The sequence below is a fragment of the Lycorma delicatula genome, chromosome 3 (genome assembly GCF_047948215.1).
Source record: "Lycorma delicatula isolate Av1 chromosome 3, ASM4794821v1, whole genome shotgun sequence".
Lineage (NCBI taxonomy): Eukaryota > Metazoa > Arthropoda > Insecta > Hemiptera > Fulgoridae > Lycorma > Lycorma delicatula.
Window position 1 is genome coordinate 67,435,715 of NC_134457.1, and position 13,986 is coordinate 67,449,700.

Genomic DNA, 13,986 nt, shown 5'->3' on the forward strand with positions numbered 1-13,986 from the left:
GGTCTGGAATAAGTAGCACGACGTTCGTATAATGCAGCCATAGGATGGTTGTTGAAAAGTTTATTATTTATATGGGCAGGATAAGCCCATATATTTGCTGCGTATCTTAGTAAAAGGATCTCTCTTCTATAATGTAGTGGCATTATTCCGTCTTCAGACATCAGACTAGCCGCCGGACTTGTGCGGAAAGCGCCTGTTGCATATCTTATTCCGCTATTATGAACTACGTCTAACTTTTTTAAATGCGACTTTCTAGCGGATGAATATACGATACATCCGTAGTCTAGTTTAGATTGAACCAATGTTTTATACAATCTCAATAATGTCTCTTTGTCTGAGCTCCAATTTAAGTTCGATAAACATTTTATAATGTTTAGGGCTCCTTTGCATCTATCACTCAAGTCCTGTATATGTAATCCCCATGTAAGGGATTTATCCAATACTAGTCCTAAATATCTTACGTTGTCTTTATATTGTATTGGATTATCATCAATTGTCAACGCAGGACTTTGATGAGGAATTCTCTTCCTACAAAAGTGTACACAGCACGATTTTTCTATTGAGAATTTGAATCCGTTATTCCTTGCAACTTCATTTAGAGCACTGATCGCTCGTTGCAATTTGTACCTCACCATGGCAGTCTTGTTGCTGGCATACACAATTGCCCCAAATCATCAACATAGACGCTTTTGCTGATTTCTACTGGAATGGCTAATACCAATTTATTAATGGTGATGGTAAACAAGGTACCACTCAACGGCGAACCTTGTGGTATGCCATTTTCCAAATTTCTTACAGATGAATATTCGCTATTGACTCGTACTTGGAAAGTACGGTCATTCATATAGTTGCTCAGTAAGACTGGCAGGTTGTCACGAATGCCCCATTCATGTATCTGGAGCATTATACCATGACGCCAGGTCATATCGAAAGCCTTCTGAAGATCAAAGAAGACTCCAACACAATGTTTCCTTGTAATGAAGCTGTTATATATAACGTCTTCTAAGCTGATCATTTGATCAGTGGTAGAATGGTATTGCCGAAAACCTGCTTGATACGTTGATATCAGGTTTTCTTTTTCCAAAACCCAGACGAGTCGATTATTAATCATTTTTTTAAATATTTTTCCCATAGCGCACGTCAAGGAAATAGGACGATAGCTATTGGGATCTGTTAAATTTTTTTTTTTCTTTGGTACTGGAACAACATGAGCTTTTTTCCACTGCTGCGGGTACATTCCATCCCGCCATATTTTATTATAAAGTTCTAATAATCTACATTTTACAGTGGTATTCAGCTGCCTGATCATATTATAATGGATTTCATCCGGACCAGTAGCTGTGTTGCCTGATTTTTCCAACGCTTTCGCGAATTCTTCTATTTTAAATGGTACATTATATGAGTAATTATACTCAGTTCTGAAGTTTAGTAGTTATTTAGTAGTTATTATTATTATTATTATTATTATTATTATTATTATTATTATTATTATTATTTTATTAAATTTCTTTCAGCTCTAACGTAAAACAGTGAATAAATATTTATTTAGTAATTAATTATTCTTAAAAGCTATTAAAAATATAATAATGGATCGATATTTGAAAAGTACAGTTATTGGGTAGGCTATAGCAAAATTGATCTATATTGGATGGAGAAATAATTTTTCTACTCCATTTCCCTCGAATCGTAGTACAATGCCAGATTATGACCAGTTCCTTCTTTCTCCATCTTCTACTACTGGTGTATATAACACTCGCGTTTTGTTCCCGATACTTTACTTTCTCATCGATTCATGCCCGTTTTCCTTTGCTTTCATTTCCCCTTCTTTAGACATAGCCTATCTTTCTGTCTTTCTCAGTCTTTACCTTCTGCTTTATCATATCTAACGCAGGATTACTTTATCATAGAAATGGGTTCACGATTATCTCAGATGAATGGATATAAACGCTAAAACGGTGAGACTAATAATTCAACTTTTACTGAGAATTATTGATTAATTTCACTTAAATATATTAATTCTGTTGGAACGTATACTACAGACTCTTTCATCTAAATAAAATCATTGTCTAATATTAAATATGAATAAAAAATACGCTTTTCCAGATTATCTAGAGTATTTAATTTATACTTACCTCCTTACCTAATTGATCAGTGGATCAATTAGAATTTTTCTTGCAATTTATGAAAAATATGTAAAATAATATCAGGATTTTGAGCTATAAATATCATCTTTTACGGTATATTGTTTTAAGTATTTGTTTAATTTATATTTAGTTTTTGTAATGAAATAACAATTAATAAAAAAATAAATAATTTCTTTATTCATATTTTTTTTTTATAATTAAATAATAGTATGTTTGCCGTAAATTCTTCACTCTCCTTACACTTTTATAACTCGTACAAAGAACAAGCAAATTAATCAAGAGCTCTAATTTATTATTACTTGTCTATCTGCCTACGTATAAGAAACAAAAAATGTCAGAAATAATTTTAAATGATCCAGTTGTTATTTTCTATACCAAATAAAGAAAATTGTTTTAAGGAATGTTTTTAAGATAACTAGTATTAAACGAAATTTTTATCCAAAATTTGGGTTATAAAATATCATAGATGTTTTAAAATCTGACGCTTTTCCTAATACAAATTGTTCTAATTCTCATTAAGTACTACTTCTCCTGTCATATTTTGTACGTAAAAATTTTTAAAGCATAAAAACCGAAGTTGTAAAAATGATACCAGCGCTATTTTTACTTTTTCGGCTATAGCGATTTATGCTGCTTTAGCAGTTAGAGCTGTAAATAAAAAAAATATATAGATCGATCAGAAAAAATATTTTAAAATAATTTTTATTTTTTTAAAGTTTTGTCCGTTAAGGAGACATTTAATAAAAAATTTCCGTCTTTTGGCTTAATTATTGTAAGTATATTGAAAGAATTACCACCATAAAGAGCATTTAGTTTAATTTTACTTTGATTTTTAATGGAATTTTTAGAATTGAATATTTTCCGGATCTATTGGTAAATATGTAGAAATCATTGTGGTTTCCAAACCAAGTAAAACACCTAATGTTATTTCATCATATCGCTTGATTTGCTTTCTGCATGTATTTTCATAAGTTTTCGAGAAACTTCTACTTAACTGACCTTTTTTAGAACAAAACGTACTGATAACTGGCCACAAATTTTGCAAATTTGGCTTTCAAGCAGGTCATAGTACCGTCGAACAAAAACTTACAGCTGTTCTAATATTCAGACGGATTTACAAGAAAAGAAATTCTACTCTACATCTTTCCTTGATACAAAGTGTGGCATAAAGTGCAACATCCTTTCTTCAATAAAGTGTGGCACACCGGCTTTCTTTTTAAAATGAAACAGCATCTAGCTTATCAGTATTTTAATATTTTCAGTTCTTTTTTAAGTAATAGACATTTCAAAGTAAATTCCAAATTTATTAGTCCCAAATATTTTGCATAAATGTAGGCGATCCTCAAGGGTGTATTCTATTGACGCTCTTGCACTCCATATACACCTCTGTTAAAAAACAATATACCTGATTTTTCTATGACGTCGCAGTATAAAAAATTCATGAATCACCAGGCAACTGATCACAGCACCTTCAAGAATAGTTAAACAATATCGCAGCATGACAAAAGTTATGCTTGAAGTCTAATGAAAAGAAAAGTACACACTTTACGTTCACTCAACGAACAAACATCATCTCACCAGTTATAACTAGCATTTGGGAAAAAATAAACAACTGAATACTTAATATCGTCAAATGTACTGGATTCTAAAATAAAATCTCAATATTATTTCGGAAGAACAGGTTTTTTCTTCTTCTTTTTTTCCCTGCCTCCCCCACCTCGGAACCGGTCACGTAATTAAGCATAAACTCAAATCCAAGGGGTGTCATTGCCTCTATCTACCTCGTCGGGAAAAAGATTCCCGCCAGATAGCCGGGACTCAATCTTTTAGACGCCATACCTAGTGGACCCCAAAGGATCCCCCCACCAGCACTCGATCTTTATACCTCGCCTCTAATAGGGAACCCCCGAAAGGATCTCTCACCGAGACTAGGTCTTACTTTCCCCCAAAAATACTGCAAGGGTGTCCCCACCCGGTCACCGTAAACGGGAGACAGAGGCCTCCCACTCCCTCCCGAAAGGAGTTGTTTCTCACAGATACCATGATTTTCCTATGTAGATGCATTTACAGATGCCGATGGAGCCGTCTTACACATCCGACCCCCGGACGAATAACAATGTGACTTGTATCTGCCGCTTCTATCTGCGCCAGAACAGAAATTGGCCCTGTGGCCTGGATTCCAACATCTGAAGCAAAGGTCGTCGGATGTACGCCGCACCACTCGACAGGCCACCATCCAATTCGAACTCGCCTATCAGACAGCAGTTTGTCCGCCAGGACGGACTGCACTGCCAGTGTAACCGCCTGAGTGGAGTCGTAAGCCGACCGCATTGATAGAACGTCAGTAGTGACCGACTCACCTATCGTCTTGCGAAGCTCCCGAAGAAACTCGTCCTGTGACGTGAGGGCATCCACGTTCTTAGCCAGGACGTGGGCTCTTTTGCCGCACCTACCAGCCAGCTCCGTAGTAGTACTCTCCACCTTTTCGGCAAGTTAATTACATTAATAATTTGCAAATCCACTTTAAATAGGTCTGGATGTTATGGAAAACTTCAACAAAATTTAATATAATTATTTACAACGGATTCGTTCCAAAGTTTTACATAGCATCCTAAATTTACATCGGTACATTAAAAATGGGATATGTATCAAGATCTCAACATATTATAATCGAAGAAGAGATCTCAAGGTTTGCTTCAACCGTACCATTGTACATATGACCATCCAAATATTCTGGCAATCAACGTTTTGGATAAACGTGATGACACTCGTCTTTTTGACAGTGACATCTTACTGAAATTTTGAAAATAAATTAAAGATCTCCAAGAATAAACTACACGTACAGAATTGCAGTTGGGCTTTTTCTATCAAGATATTACGATCGTTGACCTCATCTGTTCATCATTCCGACTGAGCTGTCTTAATAACTATCTAATTGTTTTGTTTTAAAACGTAATTATATATTATATCGTGTAATATTTTGAGTTGAATAAAAGTGAATTATTTAAATAAACATTTTTTTTTGTTTTTAAATGTGACGTCTGGAGAAAAATGGTATTATATACCCCATCATATGAATCCTAAATAAACCCTTAAAGCCAACTATTAAACTCGAGTTGATAAAATATCCTTAAAGCTTTGTAACAATTATTTTTTATCGTTATTTTAAAACCAGTTTATAAAAATAACCGGGATACAAGATTAAAAATGTGTTTTGTCACACATATAACGTATATATGAATTAATAATAACATAACTCAGTATGTTGTTTAAAATGAATGCTTCGGTACAATTTACGAAAAAAATTATACTTTTTTTTGTTAAAATAGATAAATAGAAATTGCTTAACCACGTTCGTTATCACTCATTGTTGATTGTAACCAAAATTAACTTATTAGATTAGAACTATAGTCGTTATGAAATAAATACAAATGTAGTTTAATTTCATTTGTTACCAAAATTAGAATTACTGTCATTATCATAAAGCGGTTTTAAATAGTTAAAGGGTTCAATAGTTCCCTTTAGTTAATAGTGTAACTAAAGGGATTTAACAACTGAAACTGACCCACTGTAAATCATTATTATTGTGCGTTTGTAGATGTGTATTAGTAGAATTAATATTGGGTTATGGTTTGTATGACATAATTAGATAGTTTAAGATAATTGATAGGCTTATATTAGTAAATTTACAGCGAGAATATAATTAATTATATTTTATCCTAATTTAACAGAGATCGGCAAACTATTAATAATTTAATTACGTAAATATATTTTCATAAAATTACTCCATTAACGTTTTAAATTTTGTTTCCTTCTGGTGAAAACTTTGAATTAACAATTATTTTGGTAAATGAATATGCAGAAGTTCTAAAAATAACAGATATTTATTAACCTGTTAAATTTTAGTTTAATAATTACCGAATAACCTGACGTTTTTTTTCTCGTCGTAAATACATATTTTACAATTAAATTGTAAATGTTTAAAGTAAAATTAGTTATTTACAATTTGCTGTAAGTAAATAATAATATCTCTGATAATGCATTGCTGAAGATTTATGTAAAAAGAATTGACCTCATTGAAGGGTAAAGCATACAAAAAATATTTTTATTATTCGATGTAATTGTGTGAATGAGTATAATAATATATAATAAAATCGCTCTTCGCAGTTTATCATTTTTATTGGGTGTTACGAATAGAGTTTTAATAATCTCAACATAAACTAGTTCTCGAGTTATAACAATTCCTAAATGTTTGAATTGTCTTGGATAAGTAATAGATGTAATTTATATATTACAATTTACATATAATTTATATATACAATTTATATATTACAATTTATATATTTATATAACTATTTGCATGTGGAATATATTTTAACTTTTATATCTCATCTCACTACTATATAAAGAAACATCTTATTCGTTTATTCCCGAAATCGCGTAAACTATGAACCTATCATTACGAAATTTTAACTGTAGCTTTCTTATAACTCCCGGAATTAACACCGTAGTTCAAATCGCACCAATTTCTCTACTATATAAATCATAAATAAAGGGAGTAACGTATAAATAAATAACCTGTAATTTCTTTGAATAAATTTTATATCAGTAGTTATTGTCTGTATCAATCACTTTCTTCTATATTAATATCGATTTATTTGGATTATTATTACGTGATTTACTAAATTTAATGTCATTTTCTATAAAAGATGGATTTTTTGTAATATAAGTAAAAACAAATTAGTTTGATAATAAAATTAAAGGAAATTACGAAATATTTAACAAAGTTTAAATTGTTTGTGAAATGTCGTTGCAAAATGTTGGTTTTCATATTTCAACGGAAATATCCATTTTGACCATCCCTGAATCCATTTTGACAAGTTTCAGCGTGACGTCTGTATGTACGTACGTATGTATCTCGTAAAACTCAAAAATGATTGGCCGTAGGATGTTGAAATTTTGGATTTAGGACTGTTGTAACATCTAGTTGGTACCTTCTCTTTTGATGCAATCGACTGGACCAAAAATGTCCAAAAAAAGCCAGAAATCCCAAAAAATTGGATTTTGGACTTTTTCTTAACTGTAGTAATAAGTCCTCATTGAGTTCTTTTCAACGATATAACATAAGTGGTAGTTATTTTCTTTAGTTCTAGAATTATAGCGAAATAAAATTTTAATTAATGAAATATTTGCATCTTACAAGGGGAAGGCACATCGGTTTGAATCCGACTTCATTTCCTTCTTTTTTCTTATATTTTTTTAATTTAAATATATTGATTTATTAATAATTTTTAACCTCTGAAAAAAAAAAATAAAAAACCCAGAAGTTATTAGTGAAATAAAATTGTATGTACTATTCATTTTAATTCAAAAAGTTTTACAGAGGTTAATAATTATTAATGAATCAATATGTTTAAATTTAAAAAATATATATATATTTATATGAAGAAGGATTCGAACTGATGTGTGCATGGTTACGGATCCGTGACGTTCTCACTTACACCACATAACAACTAGAGCGACGTGAAACAAATATAAACTGATATAAAATGCTGATACGAACACCCCAAAAAATTGTGATGCAATGTGGTGTCCACCATAATGCAAGAATTGGATGATTGTATCTCACTTCCAAATGAAGTAAGTTTAAATGAATTGCAGCAAAAAATGTGTTTGTAAATTAATAGGCGTATAAGAAAGTCATATGGTATCCATATCAAATATTTTTTGGGTCCTAACAGTTAATTATCCAATCTTTTGTACTTTGTTACGCTTAGTAATATTTTTATTCATTATACTTTTTATTGTACGTTATTTTGTATAAACTTTTGTATTGTCTCGGAAGGTATCACTGAATACCTCCCTTTCATGACATTATTATTCTGTAAAATTCACTTATATTTTTATTATTCAGGAAAATGATTGTAAATACAAAAAAGAAATACAAAATGAAAGTTCTATGTGCATATAGCACGGACAAGCCCACAACGGCGGATGTTAGTTGTATATAAATTGGTTTGACGAAATTTGTGTTGTTATACAACTTTATGCTAAAGTTTTACAGTTATATGTTCGTAGATTCTATTAGTTGTTTAGTAATTTCTAATATTTTTGTACTCTACTTATAGTACATTACGGTTTATAATAACATCATTTTTAGAATACAACGCATTTTCGATTTACGAGAAGACCCTGCAAACAAGCATCAAGTTTAAATTCACTCCCCACTGTGACTCTCTGCATTAACCCGTATGAAAAATACACCAGTACAAAGCCAACGTAACCTCACTTTCAAGTTAAGTTTCTATTTTAATATTATTTTATAAAAATGTTCCAGATAAGTTTAATCTTGTCCTTTTTATTTTGTATCAATTCGACGAACGTAAAACATTTTTTTTTGAATCACTGAATGATTTAACGTGAATAACTACTACTTGTATTTAGATATTATGGTAAATTTTATTATCATTATTTAAATTTAATTTCTGTCTTTACATCATTATATTTGAGTTTTAACATTATTTATAAACTGTTTGAGAAATTAAAAACAATTTTTATACTGATTTTATTGTTGTATTAAAGTTGGTTATAAAAATGCTAAAAAATATAGGACATGAGATGTACTTTTCAAAATATATTGTAAAATAGAAGATATTTTTTTCGTTACTAAAACATGAATTGAGTTAAAAAACATCTTAACAAATAATAAATTAATAAAAATAATGGACAAAAATCTTAAAGCCAATGAAAAGGTAATAATTGAGAAATTAAAAATCAAAATTAAGAAATAAGTGTATTAAATTACATAAGTTAGGTCTATTTTAAAAATAAATGAAAGGTTTTTACATCTTTAATGTCGGTCATAAAAAATTTATTTTATGGAAATAAATAATAGTATCACGACTGAAATTGAAGGGATCAAATACATTGAACTATATAATTAATGTTCATCACAAAATTCGATGATGTCTGCGTTTGATCACACGGATGATAGAGACAGCAATATTATCTTGAGTTTTCAACCGTACAATACTATAGAACTAAACAGAACTTAGTGCGTTCACTTTGTCACTTGAATACATCAGACACTTCATTTATGCTTTGAATAGTGAGTTAATCAAACAGGGTGGGAGAGGTTATTCAGCACTTGGATTGATTGAAACGCGAACGGTATTAACCCGATATCGCCCCACCGATCCTCCAATGCAAAGTTTACTACCCGGCCCTATCCATAAAACCAGTTTATTTAAATTTACGTCATTTTCAGGATATTATTTTCATACAATATAAATGTATTTTGTATTTATACGTCCAGAACAAAATATTCCTCAAATAGTAATAATAATTCATATTATACACGCACACATATCAATATACCCTTTACAAATTCATGTCAATATCAATTCTCTGTTAAATTCTCTCTTTTGACAGGAAAACAACGAAACATCCTGATAGTTCTCTCGGTTTCAATATTTGAATTTCTGTATGCTTAGTGATTATATATATAATAATTCAATACAATACATATATATAAATCGTAAAACTGCATCAGAAGCGTACATTTATTGCAATCATGACGTTGTGTTTCGGTCATCTTGAAAAAAATTCTATTTTTTTTATTTACTATTTCTAATTATTATTAACATGTCTTCTTTCACAATGCTTGTGAGTACTTTTACGAGAGATTTATATTAACTTGAAAATATAGTTTAATGCTTAGATGGTTAACAATAGAGCATGTTATTTTTTTTTAAGTAATGCTAATATATAATAGTGCCCTAAACTAGCGTATTATATTGGCAATATTCTGTCAAAAGGCAGAGTACTTATTTTTATTGCGTGAAGTTTGCTGAATAGGCTGTGTGTAAATGTTTAAAGCAATGTTACAGGATTATGTTTTGTTTTATTTCAGCCTTCATTTGATTTTTAGCTTTTTGTTGATTGAGACCTGTTATGAACGAATACAAAATATAATTTTGAAATAATTTTTTTTTTACCCAATTCTAGTTCCCAATTCTAGATATTTATTTATTTTGCAATTATAAAATATTGTAAATTTCTTTTCAATTATTTTTATTTTTGTTCAATGTACACCAATGATATTGATTTATTCAAAATAATTTCGTAAAAATTATTCTAAGCATATTAATCTGGTAAGGGTATACCAACATAAAAATACTCTTGCGCAGCTCTGCTCAAGAAGCCTGACTTTTTGTTTCAGCTTCCTCACTATTTCGCAGTGAAAAATGCACTGATTTTCAGAATACAACGCAATACATATGTTCGATTTAGAAGAAGACCCTGCAAACAAGCATCAATTTTAAATTCACTCCCCACTGTGACTCTCTGCATTAACCCGTATGAAAAATACACTAGTACAAAGCCAACGTAACCTCACTTTGAGGTTATATCGACCGTTGTCGATCTTAAATTGAGGGTAACTGAAGAACTACTCAAACAATCTTCATCAAATTTTCCAATGCACAACTTCAGATACACTATTAGATCATAACTAAATTTTAATGGAATTAATCTAATATTTTTGAGATTTGCGAGCCACAAAGTTTTATGCATAGTTCTATATATAAATGCACACACAGACATAATAAGGAAATCCCGATTTGAGTGAATAGTATTTTCGTACTACCCTTACCTCAAAATTTTTAAGAAAATTCATTTTAACCACTCACTCACACCAAGCGATCGAAAGTAACACCGTAGTTATTTTCGAAAAGTCAGGAAAATTCTTAATTTTTAACATATTTGGAAAATACAACTTTTAATTATTACGTATTATACACTACTATTTAGTATTAAAAATTGTAATTTTATTTTTTTGTTTATCTAACCAAAGTACAAAAACGATTAAATTATTGTTTTTAAACGTCATAGTCTTTTTGTGTTAAAGAATTTTTTTCAGGTTGTATCGGGTTTTTTCTTTAATTTTGAAATTGTCGATTCTTAAAACAACTTAAATTTTCTTCTATATTTTGAAGTCAAAATAAAATAATGGTAGAGATAGATACATTACAAAATGAATTTGTAGTGGATGTTTGACTATTATTAAAATAAGTTTACTTAATATTGCAGTCACTTATTTTCATTCAAACATTTCTAAAAATACCAGAATTCCTACAAATACCATTTGTAGATTGATGCCCTTCAGGATAGTTCAAAAGTTTGTAGTAGATGATCTCAATTCTGCCGAAAAGGTTTTCTAGAAGTTTAAAATATCATCTATGAGCTAAAAAATCGTTGTTATCAACGGTAAAGCCTATCAATATTATTGTTAAAAAAAATTATTAATACGAGTATATAATATAATATAGAAACTTTTTTAATGATAAGATAAATCAAAGAAAAAATATTGTTGCTGAAAAATAAATAAAAATGAATACGTTAAAAATGTGCAGGTTGAGCAGTGTACAGAGAAGACAGAGTAAGCAATCGTGGAAGATTGACGAACTGCGAGTTTCGTTGCGTGCGTGCACCCAAGCCTATAGAATAGACGAAAAACAAGTACGTAAACACCCGACGTCGTAGTTTGTGCTCGTGCAACTGTTTAGAAAAGTGGCAGCCTAATTGCAGACTTATTTTTCATGACTAGTCGCTTCTCAACTGCAAAAGAGGGTGAGTGTTTCTATTCTCTTTTTTGTTTTTTGTGTTTGTTCACTACTTCTACAGGCCTACAGCTATAACAAATAGTCTATAGAAATTCATAAAATTTTTCATTACATACATCTCTAATTATAATTGTTGTTTAGTTAGTAATTTTAAAAACAGATATTTAGAATTTATATCAATATACATTTAACGATACTATAAAAAAGTGCTATAATCACCAAAATTTATTATTCGTATTTAAAAAAGTGAGGTAAAATAAAAATAATACAATTATAATTATTTATAGTTTTTATTAAAATGTTATATTAAGAGGCGGGTTTGCTTTTCTAGGGTTATCTCTGAAATTAAATCTAATTTATCGTTCTTTCATTGTTGAAATTCTACTTCTCCAAAATGACAGAAACTGTAAATGTGATTCACGTCACACCTTTCCCCTTGACACCCTTTTGTGATAGTAAAATAACTATTTTAATACAAGGAAAGTATTACTTTTTGCATACTTTGGATTTTATTTAATGAAATATTTAATAAAACGGAGTTAGAAATGTCTGGAAACGGGTTCGTATTACAAAAATTAGTCTGACTAAAAGTAGAACGAAGAATAGATGTGTACAGGTACAAAGATTATTTTTTAGTATATTTGAAATTTTGTTCTGTTATCTTGAAATCATAATTTTTTAAAACAGCAGGGTGATCAAAGATATATAATTTAAAAGTGGCATTGGACAAACTTGTGTAAATGAAATGCTAATGTTTCGGAAGAAAATTATGTAGGATTTTATAATCGCATTTCACCTTGAGGTTATACGCAAAATTTTATTCATTATCTTACTAACACTGTAAACAATTACACATACTTAAATATTGTGAAATTAAAACTAGATATTATTTTTACTTATAAAATTAAATAGCATAGTGCTGAAAAGTAGTTGATGTAACATATTGAAAATAATTTCACGATTTAATTAGTAAATTAGCAGTTAATTCAACCTTTATTTTTTAACAATATTACATTTTTAATTTTAAATTCCGTTTAATTAATTCAATTGTGATGTCCTGCCGTCATTAGATGAAACTGATTGATAAATAAATTGTTAAAATTAATTACCTTTTGAAGAATCAGGCTAGATATTAGTGATCAAATTTTTTATCTTATAAGATATAACTTATATCTTAGCTCTTTCATTTTATAATTAAATCTTTATTTTTTTCAAAAAACATCTTGGTGTTGGGAAACGGAAAGAATAAGTTTGATAATCATGTCTTTTAAGCTGAACACTTTTTATTTGTTTATCATATGAACACATACTATTACAAGGAATATGTGTGAGATTAATTAAACGATAAATTTCTAATTAAACTAAAAATAATTAAATCAATTGAGTACGTGACAATAAAATTACTTTTTACAAGACACTCACAAGAGTAGATAGAAATCTGTCACCAAAGAGGAATAATCTGAGGTATACCTCAGATATTTGTTGAAACTCATTCAATGGTTTCGAAACCTATCCTTGAAAGTGGGAATTGTTTTTATATCACTAATTTCTTTAAAGAAAAATACCCTTTTAAGTTACATATTTTGTAAGACGATGAGTTTTATATTTGGGTGAGTACTGCGATATTATAATTCAAAAATCGCATACAGAGCCTACAAAGCTTTTATATTTATCATATTTTTAGATTACGTTACTTTTATTTTAAATGACCATGGTAACCGACAAATCTGTTGATAATCCCTAATTATGATTCAGAAATAGCAATCTTAAGAAGTGAATCTTTGGACCAGAATCATTTGTACCATCATTTCGTAGGGCCATTTAAATGATAATTTTACAGACAATTATCATCGCCCAATTTTATTAAATAGTATTCTAACAGCTTTCCAGAAAAATGTTGAACAACCATTAAATAATATACCATAATCTTAGGAAAGCGGCCACTTTATTGTGTTTACAGATATAGTATGTCTAATTTTATTCATTCGTTTCATAATTGCTGATTAGGCTTTAGAGTAGTAATAAGCTGCAGATCTATGTCCACTAGATTACTTTTCTTGGGGTGGAACTGAAATAATGATTACAAAATCAAACCTGAAATTATAAATAGCCCGTGAAGATGAATCATAAATAATAAAAATGCTGGCATTTTTATGAGTTTGATAATATAATTTTTAAATAAAATCAAAAATCAAAGCCTACCTCCTTTTTTGTACAAA

At 29.7% G+C, this 13,986-nt stretch overlaps 1 protein-coding gene across 1 annotated transcript in view; it reads left to right on the forward strand.

Annotated features, from left to right (window-relative positions):
* Positions 1-13,986, forward strand: part of LOC142320908 (limbic system-associated membrane protein-like) — a 1,137,362-nt gene that overhangs the window by 546,033 nt on the left and 577,343 nt on the right. The window contains exon 4 of the mRNA XM_075358890.1: positions 11,558-11,774. The gene's annotated coding sequence lies outside the window, so the exon portion shown is untranslated. The remainder of the gene's footprint in view (positions 1-11,557; positions 11,775-13,986) is intronic.